Consider the following 15973-nt stretch of genomic DNA (forward strand, 5'->3'; position numbering starts at 1 on the left):
CAGTCTTTGCTGTGGTTCCTGATCCATAGTCAATATTCATTAAATACTGCTGAATGAATGTTGAATGAACAAGGTTTGAATTTGTACCTGTGTGGAACCTGTGGCCTAACTTTATACTTTCTTGTTTGCAACTTCTAAATTAAGATACATAAACAAGGGAGCCGTGCCTCTAGTGGAGCTGACTTTGCAAAAATGGAAGTTATGACAGCGAGAGAAATCTGACATAACTAACTCCATCTTTCTTCTAACTTCATAAACTGTCTTTGCTCATTCCTGGGCATAGGGCAAGCTAACTATGGGAGGAATTTAGTTTACAGTTTAACTTTAAAACAAAGATGAGACCAGGCATGGTGGCTTATGCCTGTAATGCCAGCACTTTGGGAGGCCGAGGCAGGCGGATCACCTGAGGTCAGGAGTTCCAAACCAGACTGTCCAACATGGTGAAACCCCATCTCTACTAAAAATACAAAAATTAGCTGTTTGTGGTGGCGCACGCTTGTAATCCCAGCTACTTGGGGGCTGAGGCAGGAGAATGGCTTGAACCCGGGAGGTGGAGGTTGCAGTGAGCCAAGATTACACCACAGCACTCCAGCCTGGGCGACAGAGTGGGACTCCGTCTCAAAAACAAGCAAACAAACAAACAAAAAGCTTAGCTGTTTCTGGTGGTGCATGACTGTAATCCCAGCTACTCAGGAGGCTGAGGCAGGAGAATCTCGAACCCAGGAGGTAGAAGTTGCAGTGAGCCAAGATTGTACCACTGCACTCCAGCCTGGGCAACAGAGTGAGACTCTGTCTCAAAAGTAAATAAATAAATAAATAAAGGCCGGGCGCTGTGGCTCAAGCCTGTAATCCCAGCACTTTGGGAGGCCGAGGCGGGTGGATCACGAGGTCAAGAGATCGAGACCATCCTGGTCAACATGGTGAAACCCCGTCTCTACTAAAAATACAAAACATTAGCTGGGCATGGTGGCGCGCGCCTGTAATCCCAGCTACTCAGGAGGCTGAGGCAGGAGAATTGCCTGAACCCAGGAGGCGGAGGTTGCGGTGAGCCGAGATCGCGCCATTGCACTCCAGTCTGGGTAACATGAGTGAAACCCCGTCTAAAAAAAAAAAAAAATAAAAAATAAAATAAAATAAATAAATAAATAAATAAATAATAAAACAAAGATGATAATTTCTTCCCTAAACTAACCCCCTCTTTGTACAGGGATCGAGACTGCCTTTGTAAAACTAACAAATTGACCTCAAGGTTAGAATTATGGTCCAGGAGTCATGTAGCTGAAGGTCACAAAATTAGTAACCTCTCAGTTTCTCCTATAGGAGAAACATCATTATTGTAAAACCTAAGACTGATGTTTGAAGTATCTTTCAGATCTTACATTCTGATGGATCAGCTGGTGTCACCCTAAACCATACCAAAAAATGGAGTCAACAGCTCCTGTGACCCCCACCCAGAAACTGGCTCAGTGATAGAAGACAGTTTTGACACCCTATGATTTCACCCCCTAACCAACCAGTCAACATTCTCCATTGCCAAGCCCCTACTTGCCAAACTATCTTTGAAAATCTCTAGGCTTTGAATTCACAGGGAGGCAGATTTGAGAATCATCCCTCATCCTCTAGCTCAGCTGCCTGGTTTGCAATAATTAAACTCTCTGCTGCAACACTCCTGCTGTTCTTACTCTATTGGCTTTTCTGGGCAGTGCGCAAGAAGCACCAGTTGAGCTGTAACTCTAGGAAATACTAGAGCTAAACTAGCTGCTGCAAATATTTAAATATCTTTATGGTTTATGTAGTTTTTCATATTTTGGCAAAATCTCAATGCTACTGATTTTTTTTGTCTGTTGAGTTTGTCTGTTTTAGCTTTCTAAATAATTTATTTTAAAAAACATGTAGGCTGGCCAGGTGCAGTGGCTCATACCTGTAATATCAGCACTTTGGGAGGCCGAGGAGGGTGAATCACGAGATGAAGAAATCGAGACCATCCTGGCCAACATGGTGAAACCCTGTCTCAACTAAAAATAACAAAAATTAGCTGTGCATGATGGCATGCACCTGTAGTCCCTGCTACCCGGGAGGCTGAGGCAGAAGAATCACTTGAACCTGGGAGGTGGAGGTTGCAGTGAGCTGAGATGGTATCACTGCACTCCAGCCTGATGACAGAGTGAGACCCTGTCTCAAAAAAAAAAAAAAAAAATGCAGGCCGGGCACGGTGGCTCACTCCTATAATCCCAGCACTTTGGAAGGCCGAGGCAGGCTGATCGCCTGAGGTCAGAAGTTCAAGACCAGCCTGGCAAACATGGTGAAACTCTGTCTCTACTAAAAATACAAAAATTAGCTGGGCATAGTGGCAGGCGCCTGTTATCCCAGCTACTTGGGAGGCTGAGGCAAAAGAATCACTTGAACCTGGGAGGCAGAGGTTGCAGTGAGCCAAGATGCTGCCATTGCACTCCAATCTGGGCTACAAAAGTGACATGCTGTCAAAAAAAAAAAAAAAAAAAAAATGGCAGGGTGCGATGGCTCACATTTGTAATCCCAGCACTTTGGGAGGCTGAAGCTGGTGGATCACGAGGTCAGGGGTTTGAGACCAGCCTGGCCAACACAGTGAAAGCCCGTCTCTACTACAGAGACAAAAATTAGCTGGGCATGGTGGCAGGCACCTGTAATCCCAGCTACTTGGGAGACTAAGGCAGGAGAATTGCTTGAACCCGAGAGATGGAGGTTGCAGTGAGCCGAAATCACACCATTGCACTATAGACTTGGTGACAGAGCTAGACTCCGTCTAAAAAAAAAAATGCAGGTGGTAATCCCAGTACTTTCGGAGACCATGGCATGTGGATCACTTAAGGTCAGAAGCTCAAGACCAGTCTGGCCAACACAGTGAAATCCACCTCTACCAAAAATACAAAAATTAGCTGGCATGGTGGTGCACACCTGTATTCCCAGCTACTGGGCAGGCTGAGGCAGGAGAATCGCTTGAACCTGGTGGGTGGAGGTTGCAGTGAGCCAAGATCACGCAACTGCACTCCAGCCTGGACAACAGAGCGAGATTCCATCTCAAAAAACAAAACAAAACAAAAAAAACGACAAAAACAAAAACCAAAAAACGAAAGGGGGCCAGGCGCGGTGGCTCATGCCTGTAATCCTAGCAGTTTGGAAGGCTGAGGTGAGTGGATCACAAGGTCAGGAATTCAAGACCAGCTTGGCCAAGATGATGAAACCCTGTCTCTACTAAAAATACAAAAAATTAGCTGGGCATGATGGTATGCACCTGTAATCCCAGCTACTTGGGAGGCTGAGGTGGAGAATTGCTTAAACCTGGGAGGCTGCAGTGAGCCGAGATCACACTACTGTACTCCAGCCTCAGTGATAGAGCAAGACTCTGCCTCAAAAACAAAACAAAAGGTTTATTTGGCCCTCAGGTCTGCAGGCTTTACAAAAAGCATGGTGCCAGTAACTGCTTCTGGAGAGGGTTTTTGTTTTTCTTTTTCTTTTTCCTGAGACGGAGTCTCACTCTGTCTCCCAGGCTGGAGTGTAGTATATATATTTTGAGACAGAGTCTTGTTCTGTCGCCCAAGCTGAAGTGCAGTGGCGCCCTCTTGGCTCACTGCAACCTCCACCTTTTGGGTTCAAGCGATTCTCCTGCCTCAGCCTCTCTAGTAGCTGGGATTACAGGCACACGCCACAATGCCTGGCTAATTTTTTTGTATTTTTATTAGAGGCAAGGTTTCGCCATGTTGGCCAGACTGGTCTCAAACTGCTGACTTCAGGTGATCCTCCCGCCTCGACCTCCCAAAGTCCTGGAATTACAGGCATGAGCCGCTATGCCGGGCCGATAGAGAGGGTTTTAGGGAGCTTCCATTCATGGCACAAGGCGAAGGGAGAACAGGCGTGTCACATGGAAAGAGAAGGAGCAAGAGACAGAGGAGGATATGCCAGCCTCTTTTAAACAAGCAAGTCTCCTTGAGAACTCACTCATTACCATGGAGAGGACACTGAGCCCTTCAGTAGAGACCTGGCCCCTAGCCACCACCACCCAAGCACCTCTTACCAGACTCTACCTCCAACATTGAGGATCAAATTTCAACATGAGATTTGGAGGGGACAAATATCCAAACTATAGTGATGCCAGTGTCCTAGTCTGTTTTTTGTTCCTTATAACAGAATACATAAAACTGGATAATTTATGATTTTTTTATTTTGTTTTTGAGATGGAGTTTCACTCTTGTTGCCCAGGCTGGAGTGCAGTGACGTGATCTCGGCTCACTGCAACCTCTGCCTGCTGAGTTCAAGTGATTCTCCTGCCTCAGCCTCCCAAGTAGTTGGGATTACATGAGCGCACCATCACACCCAGATAACTTTTAGTAGAGATGGGGTTTCGTCGTGTTGGCCAGGTTGGTCTTGAACTCCTGACCTCAAGTGATCCACCCGCCTTGGCCTCCCAAAGTGCTAAGATTATAGGCATAAGCCACCGCGCCCAGCCTGAAACTGGATAAATAAATAATTAATTTATTTATTTTTATATATTTTATTGTACTTTAGGTTCTGGGGTAAGTGTGCAGACATGCAGGATTGTTGCATATGTACATACATGGCAATGAAATTTGCTGCCTCCATTCCCATCACCTATATCTGGCATTTCTCCCCATGTTATCACTCCCCAACTCCCTACCCCTCGCTGTCCCTCCCCTAGTCCCCCCCAACAGACCCCAGTGTGTGATGCTCCCCTCCCTGTGTCCATGCGTTCTCATTGTTCAACAACCGCCTATGAGTGAGAACATTCGGTGTTTGATTTTTCTGTTCTTGTGTTGAAACTGGATAATTTATATAGAAAAACATTTTTTTTCTTCGAGTTATGGAGGCTGAGAAGTTCAAGGTCGACAAGAAGACACATCTGGTGAGGGCCTTCTTGCTGGTGGAGATGCTTCGGCATCCCCAGGCAGTGAAGGATATGACAGGGGGCTGGGTGTGCTAATGTGCTGTTTCATTTCTTATAAAGCCACCAATTCCACCATTTTGAAAACCCTCGAATCCATTAACCCACTAATTCATACATGGATTAATTAATCCTTGAGGGCAGATCCTTAGTGATCCAACCACCTCTTAAAAGACCCCACCTCTCAATACTGACACATTGGAGGATTAAGTTTCTTTTCTTTCTTTCTTTTTTTTTTTTTTTGAGACAGAGTTTCACTCTTGTTGCCCAGGCTGGAGTGCAGTGGCACGATCTCAGTTCACTGCAACCTCTGCCTCCTGGGTTCAAGGGATTCTACTGCCTCAGCCTCCTGAGTAGCTGGGATTGCAGACATGTGTCACCACGCTTGACTAATTTTTTTTTTTTTTTGTATTTTTAGTAGAGATAGGGTTTCTCCATGTTGGTCAGGCTGGTCTCGAACTCCCGACCTCAGATGATCTGCCCACCTTGGTCTCCCAAAGTGCTAGGATTACAGGTGTAAGCTACTGCGCCTGACCAAGGATTAAGTTTCTTATGCTTTTTTTTCTCTTTTTAATTTAAAAAAAAGAGACAAGGGCCGGGCACAGTGGCTTATGCCTGTAATCGCAGCACTTTGGGAGGCTGAGGCAGGTGGATCACAAGGTCAGGAGTTCAAGACATGCCTGGCCAGTATGGTGAAACCCCACCTCTACTAAAAATATAAAAAATTAGCCAGGTGTGGTGGTGCACGCCTGTAGTCCCAGCCACTCAGGAGGCTGAAGCAGGAGAATTGCTTGAACCCAGAGGCGCAGATTGCAGTGAGCCAAGATCATGCCACTGCATACCAGCCTGGGCGACTCAGTGAGACTCCCTATAAAAAAAAGAGAGAGGAGGGAGAGAGATATAAGAACTCACTATATTGCCCAGGCTGAGATTTTGCCAAAATATGAAAAACTGAATGAGCCGTAACTCTGAGCTCCTGTGCTCAAGTGAAACTCCCACTCAGCCTTCCAAAGTGCTGAAATTACAGGCGAGAGACACTGTGCCTGGCCCCAGGATTAAGTTTTAACATGAGTTTTTGGAGGGCACAAATATGCAACCCATAGCACCAACTTAAAGGGAGAAAATATAATAACCCTGAAGAAATGTCTGTGGACTGACTGGAGTGCTCAGATGGGCTAGAGTAAACGTGATCAGATCTAAACTTGGGACTTTGAGAATGAGAAGTGTGGAAATAGCAACCATGTGTCCTGGAAATTAGACTACTTGGCATTGTAATTAAACTGGAAGATTTCAGGGGACCTGGAATGTCAGATATGAAAAAAAGAAAAGAAAAGAAAAAAGAAAACCTATGTAAGCCAGGAATGGACACAGTGTAAATTCAGAGAATTTCTGTGGGTGGAACATAAAGTCAGGTGGTTTCCAGAAAAATAATTTCAAAGTTTTGTTTATTGTTAAAACAACATTAAAATATGTTTCCCTGGCTGGGCGCGGTGGCTCACACCTGTAATCCTAACGCTTTGGGAGGCAGAGGCAGGCGGATCACCTAAGGTCAGGTGTTCTAGTCCAGTCTGGCCATCATGGTGAAACCCTGTCTCTACTAAAAATACAAAAATTAGCTGGCGTTGTGGCAGGCTTCTATAATCCCAGCTACTTGGGAGGCTGAGGCAAGAAAATTTTTTGAAATCGGGAGGAGGAGGTCGCGGTGAGCCAAGATCGCACCTCTGCACTCCATCCTGGGCTACAGAGCAAGACTCTGTCTCAAAAAAAAAAAAAAAAAAAAAAAAAAGTTTTCCTGGGCAGGGTGGTGCATGCCCATAAGTTAGTCCTAGTCGTTCAGGAGGCTAATGCAGGAAGATGGCTTGAACCCAGGAGTCTGAGGCTGTAATGTACCATGGTAGAACCTGTGAGTAGGCACTTGCCATTGCACTCCAGCCTGGGCAACACAGTGAGACCCCACCGCTAAAAATTTTTTTTCAACAGAAATGATATCACTCATATCCTTCCTTACAAGTCAGCCTTTGTAAATTTTCGTTTGCCTCAATTCCCTTCACTCAATAACCATTTATTCATGTATTCAATACTTTGTTTTTCAATTTAAAAAACTTTGGGGTCAGGCTGACACACTGCTAGAAATACAGTAAAAAAAAATCATTTTACAACAACTCTTGTTTTCACAACTAACAATTGTTAATTTGTCATATTCTTATTATTAAACAATTTATATGTGGGTATATGTCTGTTTTCATTATGAATTCATGGATTGAGACATATCAAATGTGTGTTTTTTGTTTTTTGTTTTCGAGACAGAGTTTTGCTCTTGTTGCCCAGGCTGGAGTACAATGTCACAATCTCTGCTCACTGCAACCTCTGCCTCCCGGGTTCAAGTGATTCTCCTGCCTCAACCTCCTGAGCAGCTGGGATTATAGGCATGCACCATCACACCTGGCTAATTTTGTGTTTTTAGTAGAGACGGGGTTTCTCCGTGTTGGTCAAGCTGATCTTGAACTCCTGACCTCAGGTGATCTGCCAGTCTTGGCCTCCCAAAGTGCTAGGATTACAGGCATGAGCTACCTTGCCCGGCCTTAAATGTGTTTTAATCCATTACAATTAATAAGCTTATTGATAGCCAGACTGAGCCATCTTTGGTTAGTGGAACCTTATGCAAGTTGGCTCCTGAGTCATTTGATGTGACAAAATGTGGATCTGCTTTCTGCAATTTGAGTTTTTGCCTTTTGCACAATTCATATACATGGAATAATTTAGTAGGTACTCTTTTATTTCTGGCTTCTTTTGCTCAGCATGATTTTTTATTTTTTGCTTTTTTTTTTTTTTTTTTGCAGTGGAGTTTTGATCTGTCGCCCAGGTTGGAGGGCAGTGGCACTATATTGGCTCACTGCAACCTCAGTCTCCCAGGTTCAAGCAGTTCTGCCTTAGCCTCCCGAGTAGCTGGGATTACAGGTGCCCGCCACCATGCCTGGCTAATTTCTGTATTTATATTAGAGTCAGAGTGTCACCAGTTTGGCCAGTCTGGTCTTGAACTCTTAACCTCAAGTTATCCACCTACCTCTGCCTCCGGAAGTGTTGGAATTACAGGCATGAGCCACTGCGCCCGGCCAGCATGGTATTTTTGATATTTATTCATGTTGTTGTGTGTATCCGTGGTTCATTTCTTTTTATTGCTGAGTAGTATTCCATTGTGTGGATATTCCACAATTTGTTTATCTATTCAACTGTCAATGGACTTTTGTGTTTAGTTTGGGCTATTATGAATAAACTAAAGATGAAAGTTCCTATAACAGTCTTTGTGTAGATATGTGTCTTCATTTCTGTTGGATAAATTGGACATAAATTGCTGAGTCATATGGCAAGTATTTAACATTGTAAAAAATTGCCCAACTGTTTTCCAAAGTGATTTATCATTTTACACCCCACCAGCAATATATGATCATTCCAGGTGCTCTGCATCCTCGCCAACACACAGCAATAGCATTGTTAATCTTTTAAAATTGTAGCCATTGTAGTGGGTATATAGTGATATCTCATTGTGGCTTTACTTTGTATTTCTCTGATGCTTAATAACATTAAGCATATTTTCATGCGCTTTTTGGCCATTTGTATATATATATATATATATATATATATATTTTTTTTTTTTAAGACAGGATTTTGTCCTCTCACCCAGGATGGAGAGCAGTGGCACTATCTTGGCTCACTGTAACCTCGACCCTCAGGCTCAAGCAGTCCTTCCACTCAGTCTTCTGAGTAGCTGGGCTGGGACTACAAGCATCACTGTGATATTTTATTTTATTTTTTGAGACAGAGTCCTGCTCTGTCAACAAGGCTGGAGTGCAATGGTGTGATCTTAGCTCACAGCAACCTCTGCCTCCCAGGTTCAAGCAATTCTCCTGCTTTAGCCTCCTGAGTAGCTGGGATTACAGGTGTGTGCCACCATGCCCAGCTAATTTTTGTATTTTTTGTAGAGATGGGGTTTCACTATATTGGTCAGGCTGGTCTTGAACTTCTGACCTTGTGAGCCACCTGCCTCAGCCTCCCAAAGTGCTGGGATTACAGGCATGAGCCACTGTGCCTGGCCACTATGTTTTTTTTTTTTTTTTTTAAAGTAAAAGTTTTTTGTAGAGAGTAGGTTTCACTATGTTGCCCAGGCTGGTTTTGAATTAATGGGCTCAAGCAATCCTCCTGCCTTGGCCACCCAAAATGTTGAAATTACAGGCTTGAGCCACAACTTCCGGCCTGTATATCTTTAAAAAAATTTTTTTTTCATCATAAGCTGTCTCTTACTGGAAGGATCGACCTGTATATCTTTTATTGTGAAGTGCCTGTTCAATTTTGTTGCCCGTTAAAAATGTTGTTTGTCTTCTTATTACTAAGTTACAAAAGTTTTTATATTCGAATTTTAGTAAACGTGCTGCTGAAGCGAGCACGGTTTTTATATTCTAATAAGAATTCCTGTCTGGGCTCGGTGGCTTATGCCTGTAATCTCAGCACTTTGGGAGGCTGAGACAGGTGGATCACCTGATGTCTGGAGTTCGAGACCACCCTGACCAATTTGGAGAAACTCTGCCTCTACTAAAAATACAAAATTAGCAGGGCATGGTGGCGCATGCCTGTAATTCTAGCTACTCAGGAGGCTGCGGCAGGAGAATTGCTTCAACCTGTGAGGTGGAGGTTGCAGTGAGCCAAGATCGTGCCATTGCACTCCAGCCTGGGCAACAAGAGCGAAACTCTGTCTCAAAAAAAAAAAAAAAAGAAAAGAAAAATTCCTTGTCAAATATGTATTTCAAACATTTTTCTCATAATCAGTGGCTTGAGTTTTTAATTTTCTTAACAGTATCTTTTGAAGACCAGTTTTTAATTTTGATAAAGTACAATTTATCTTTTTTAAAATTTATGCTTTTGCTTTTTGTATAGTAAGAAATCTTTGCCTACTATTTGTTACAAAGAATTTCTCCTATGTTTTATTCTAGAAGTTTTATTTACATTTCAGTTCATAATCCATTTAAAGCTAACTTTTGTGTGTGGTGTAAAGTAAAAGACAAAGTTAATTTATTAGCATATGGATGACTAATTGTTCCAGCACTTTTGTTGAACAGACTTCTCTCTTCTCCAGTGAATTCTTTTGTCCCCTTTGTTGAAACACAGTTGACCATGTATTTGTTGGTTTGTTTTGAACTCTATATTCTGTGATGTTGATCTCTATCTATCTTTACATTAATACCAGACTGTCTTCATTACTACAACTATATATAAAGCCTTAAAATCAGGTTGTCTAAGTCCTCCAACTATCTTCTTTTTTTTTTTTTTTGAGACGGAGTTTCACTCATGTTACCCAGGCTGGAGTGCAATGGCGCGATCTCGGCTCACCGCAACCTCCGCCTCCTGGGTTCAGGCAATTCTCCTGCCTCAGCCTCCTGAGCAGCTGGGATTACAGGCACGCGCCACCATGCCCAGCTAATGTTTTTGTATTTTTAGTAGAGACGGGGTTTCACCATGTTGACCAGGATGGTCTCGATCTCTTGACCTCGTGATCCACCCGCCTCGGCCTCCCAAAGTGCTGGGATTACAGGCGTGAGCCACCGCGCCCAGCGTTCCAACTATCTTCTTTACTAAAATTGTTTTGACTCTTCTAGGTCCTTTGCATTTCCACACACTGAACAAACTTGTCAATTTCTACAAAAAGACCTTTTGAAATTTTCATTGGGATTGTATTGAACCTATAAATCAGTTGAGGGAGAACTGGCAACTTAACAACACTGGGTCTTCCAATTCATGAATATTGTTTATTGTGTTATTTTAGATATTTAATTTCTTTCAGCAATATTTATTTTTTTTTAATTGATGTGCTTTTACACAATCAGCAATATTTCATAGCTTAAAGGTCTACGTATTTGATAAGTACCTACATAATATATCCCTCACATTCACAAGAAAATTTTCTTTCTTTTTTTTTCTTTTTTTGTGATGGAGTCTTGCTCTATGGCCCAGGCTGGAGTGTAATGGCACCATCTTGGCTCATTGCAACCTCTGCCTTCCAGGTTCCAGTGATTCTCTTGCATCAGCTTTCTGAGTAGCTGGGATTACAGGCCCTGCCACTGCAGCTGACTGATTTTTGTATTTTTAGAAGAGACAGAGTTTCTCCATGTTGGCCAGGCTGGTCTCTAACTCCTGACCTCAAATGATCCACCTTCCTTGGCCTCCCAATGTACTGGGATTATAGGCATGAGCTACCACGTTCAGCCAAGAAAATTTTCTTGAGGTCTTTGAGAATTCCTCATTTTTGAGAACCCTACTATACCATGTAATTTTCCAATGAAATGTACCTAAGTATTTTAAGTCATCACTTCAGATCCATAATTAGTGCAAAAGTGTGCTTAAGGAAGAGTAAAGAATTCTGTGCCAGGGCAAAATATACACTCTGTGGCCGGGCGTGGTGGCTCATGCCTGTAATCCCAGCCATTTGGGAGGCCAAGGCAGGTGGATCACTTGAGGTCAGGAGTTTCAGACCAGCCTGGCCAACTTGGTGAAACCCCGTCCCTACTAAAAATACAAAAAAAAATTAGCTGGGTGTGGTGGCATGCACCTGTAATCCCAGCTACTTGGGAGGCTGAGGCAGGAGAATCTCTTGAACCCAGGAGGCGGAGGTTGCCATAAGCCGAGATCACACCACTGCACTCCAGCCTGAGTGACAGAGCAAGTCTCTGTATCAAAACAAAAACAAAAACAAAATATACAGCCTGTGTAGGTATCTGGGTCTTTCTTACTGGTTAAGTGCTTTGCTTTCATTGTACAACAACCTTGAAGATAGTTTCATTCAAATTTTCACCTCATTAAACATACAAATCCATATATTATGACTTTCAGGTCTTTCTCAAGATAAAATCCTGAATTCTGAATTCCAAGAGTCCACTGGTGTTTCCATCATAATGTACACCTCTCTCTTTGAACTAATTATAAGTCTCCCTGACTAAATATGAATTATTCTGTGGCAAGTGCCTTGTCTTATTTCTCCTTATAGCCTCAGTGCCAGGGAATGCCTGGCACAACAAATATTTCTTAGTAAATGTTCAATGGGTGAGTAAAGTCAAGGTTAATTTTTAGGTGTCAACATAGGCATGGTGGCATGTGTCTACGTGGGAGGCTGAGGCAGGAGGATTGCTTGAGCCCAGGAGTTTGAGACCAGCCCAGACAACCAAGAGAGACCCCATCTCTAAAAAATTTAAAATACTTAGGTGTCAAGAAGAAGATTAGAGAAGGTAAGGGGAGCAGACACTAGAATGACAGATAAAGAATAGGAATCAGCAACAGGATTCCTAAAAGGCTAAAAAGTTGAAATTCAGGAGATAACCTTGCATGCATCATCCAACTTAATTCTGGAAGTCAGTTTCTTGCATCTTCTGGTATGCTTTGAAAAGCTAGATATTATTTATTTCTCTTAAGAGATGAGGTCTCATTATGTTGCCCAAGCTCATCTTAAACTCCTGGCCTCCCACCTTGGCCTCCCAAAGTGCTGGGATTACAGGCATGAGCCACTGCACCTGGCAGTTTTTGAGATGGAGTTTCACTCTTTTTGCCCAGGTTGGAGTGCAATGGCATGATCTCTGCTCACTGCAACCTCCACCTCCTGGGTTCAAGTGAACAGGGCTGGGGCCAGGGCAGAGGCCGGGAGCTCGTGGAGGCAAGGCTGAGGATAAGGAGTGGATGCCTGTCACCAACCTGGGCCACCTGGTCAGGGACATGAAGATCAAGTCCCTGGATATCTATCTCTTCTCCCTGCCCATCAAGGAATCTGAGACCATTGACTTTTTCCTGGGGGCCTCTCTCAAGGACAAGATTTTGAAGATTATGCCAGTGCAGAAGCAGACCCGTACCGGCCAGTGCACCGGGTTCAAGGCGTTTGTTGCCACTGGGGACTACAATGGCCATATTGGTCTGGGTGTTAAGTTCTCCAAGGAGGTGGCCACTGCCATCCGTAGAGACATCATCCTGGCCAAGCTCTCCATTGTCCCCGTGTGCAGAGGCTACTGGGGGAACAAGATCGGCAAACCCCACACCTTCCCTTGCAAGGTGACAGGCCGCTTCAGCTCTGTGCTGGTGTGCCTCATCTTTGCGCCCAATGTCTTGGCACTTGTGCCGAAGAAGCTGCTCATGATGGCTGATACTGATGACTGCTACACCTCAGCCAGGGGCTGCACTGCCACCCTGGGTAACTTCCCGAAGGCCACCTTTAATGCCATCTCTAAGACCTATAGCTATCTGACCCTGACCTCTGGAAGAAGACTGTATTCACCAAATCTCCCTATCAAGAATTCACTGACGACCTCCTCAAGACCCACACCAGAGTCTCCATGCAGAGGACCCAGGCTCCAGCTGTGGCTACAACATAGGGTTTTTATACAAGAGAAATAAACTGAATTAGCCCTGAAAAAGAAAAAAAAACCAAACACACACATGACAAATCAAAAATAGCTATGATTAAGAAATGTCAGGCAGGGTGTGGTGGCTCATGCTTGTAATCCCAGCACTTTGGGGGGTGGAGGCGGGCAGATCATCTGAGGTCAGGAGTTTGAGGCCAGCCTGGCCAACATGGTGAAACTCTGTCTCTACTAAAAGTACAAAAAATTAACTGGGCTTGGTGGTGGGCACCTGTAATCCCAACTACTTGGGAGGCTGAAGCAGGAGAATCGCTTGAACCCAGAAGATGGAGGTTGCAGTGAGCCAAGATGACGCCATTGCACTCTAGCCTGGGCAAAAAGAGTGAAACTTCATCTCAAAAAAGAAAGAAAGAAAGAAAGAAAGAGAAAGAGAGAGAGAGAAAGAAAGAAAAAAAGAAGGAAGAAAGAAAGAAAGAAAGAAAGAAAGAAAGAAAGAAAGAAAGAAAGAAAGAAAGAAAGAAAGAAAGAAAGAAAGAAAGAAAGAAAGAAGGAAGGAAGGAAAGAAAGATCAGCGGAGAAGTGGCAGCTCACACCTGTAATCCCGGGACTTTGGGAGGCTGAGGCTGGTGGATCGTTTGAGGCCAGGAGTTCACGACCAGCCTAGCCAACACAGTAAAACACTGTCCCTATTAAAAATACAAAAATTAGCACCACTATGGGCATGGTGGTGCACACCTATAGTCCCAGCTACTCAGGAGGCTGAGGCATAAAAATCACTTGGACCCTGGAGGCAGAGGTTGCAGTAAGCCAAGATAATAACCACTGCACTTCAGCCTGGGTGACAGAGTGAGACTGTCTCAAAAAAAGAAAAGAAAGGAAAAGAAAAGTCCTGTCCTAATCTCCCATATCTGTCCATATCTTGCACTCTTTCAAGGCCCATTTGAAATGTCCAGTTCCACGAAGCTTCCCTGATTCTGCCAGCTGAAGGAAAATTTGCTCTTTCCTGTGAGCTTCCATAATGCTTCTCCAGGATCTTCTGCAGGCATCTTATGTTGTATCTGCATATATTCATGTCTTAGTACTTCTGTGGGGCACACCCTGACAGAAATAAGCCTTGTTAAAAGCACATTTGATAAAGATTTATTGTAAATAAACACATATCCTGGTATGAAAAACATACAATTTACCACAGTGTTAGCCTAAATAAAATTGTTTTCAACATGCTAAAAGCTGATTTACAGTGGGGTTCTCACAGTAATTTATAATTCTTTTCCTTTATATTTTAGAGGCAAGGTCTCACTCTATCTCCCAGGCTGCAGTACAGTCATGCAATCACAGCTTGTTATAACCTTGAGCCCCTGGTCTCAAGTGATCCTCCTGCCTTGGCTTCCAGAGTAGCTGGGACAAAAGGCATGTGCCACCATGACCAGCTAATTTTTTTAATCTTTTGTAGAGAAGAGAGTCTCTCTATGCTGCCCACGCTGATCTTGAATTCCTGGGCTCAAGTAATCTTCCCACCTCAACCTCCTAAAGGGTTGGGATTACAGGCGTGAGCCACCATGCCCAGCCTTGTAATTCTTTTCTTACTGGGGTTTTCCAAAAATTCTTAGTCAGATATGGCCTAAACACTTCTGGTCTCCTCTCTCTGTCTCTTCTAGGTTCTATAGCTTCACTTCCTCTGTGGTCTTGCTATTCCTGTCCCATCCATTCTAGGTTACGATCTGACTTCTGGAATCAAGGCACTTTTTATTTGTGGACACATCTTAATCTCATTTGCAATTGCTCACCATTCCCTTTAAGTACTAAATTGCTAGCCATCTTTTTTTTTTTTTTTTTCTTTTTTGAGATGGAGTCTTGCTCTGTCACTCAGGCTGGAGTGCATTGGTGCAATCTTAGCTCACTGCAAACTCCACTTCCAGGGTTCAAGCAATTCTCCTGCCTCAGCCTCCCGAATAGCTGGAATTACAGGTGTGTGCCATGCCACCATGCCTGGCCTAATTTTCGTATTTTTAGTAGAGATGGCATTTCACTGTGTTGGCCAGGCTGGTCTTGAACTCCTGACATTAAGTGGTCTACTCATCTCAGCCTTCCAAAGTGCTGGGATTACAGGCTTGAGCTGTCATGCCCTGCCTAGCTGTCTTCTTTCGGAATAGATTTGCTCACACTGGCACACTTCTTTTTTTTTTGGAGACAGAGTTTTGCTCTTGTTGCTCAGGCTGGAGTTCAATGGTGTAATCTTGGCTTACTGCAACTCCGCCTCCCAGATTCAAGCAATTCTCTTTCCTCAGCCTCTGGAGTAGCTAGGAGTACAGACATATGCCACCACGCCCAGCTAATTTTTGTGTGTGTGTGTGTGAAGGAGTCTTACTCTGTTACTCAGGCTGGAGTGCAGTGGTGAGATCTTGGCTCACTGTAATCTCCGCCTCTTGGGTTCAAGCGATTCTCCTGCCTCAGCCTCCTGAGTAGCTGGGACTACAGGCATGCGCCACCATGCCTGGCTAATTTTTTGGATTTTTAGTAGAGATGAGGCTTCACCATGTTGGTCAGGCTGGTCTCAAACTCCTGATCTCAAATGGTCTGCCCGCTTTGGCCTCCCAAAGTGCTGGGATGATAGGTGTGAGTCACAGCGCCCGGGCTTTGCTGGCCC

General features: G+C 44.0%; 1 pseudogene; it reads left to right on the forward strand.

Moving 5' to 3' along the window:
• Positions 1–12619: 12619 nt before the first annotated feature.
• Positions 12620–13390, forward strand: LOC116555978 (annotated as a pseudogene).
• Positions 13391–15973: the final 2583 nt, after the last annotated feature.

This window comes from Sapajus apella, unplaced genomic scaffold, assembly GCF_009761245.1.
Source record: "Sapajus apella isolate SASKATOON/1434 unplaced genomic scaffold, GSC_monkey_1.0 scaffold16, whole genome shotgun sequence".
In the NCBI taxonomy this organism is placed as follows: Eukaryota; Metazoa; Chordata; class Mammalia; order Primates; family Cebidae; genus Sapajus; species Sapajus apella.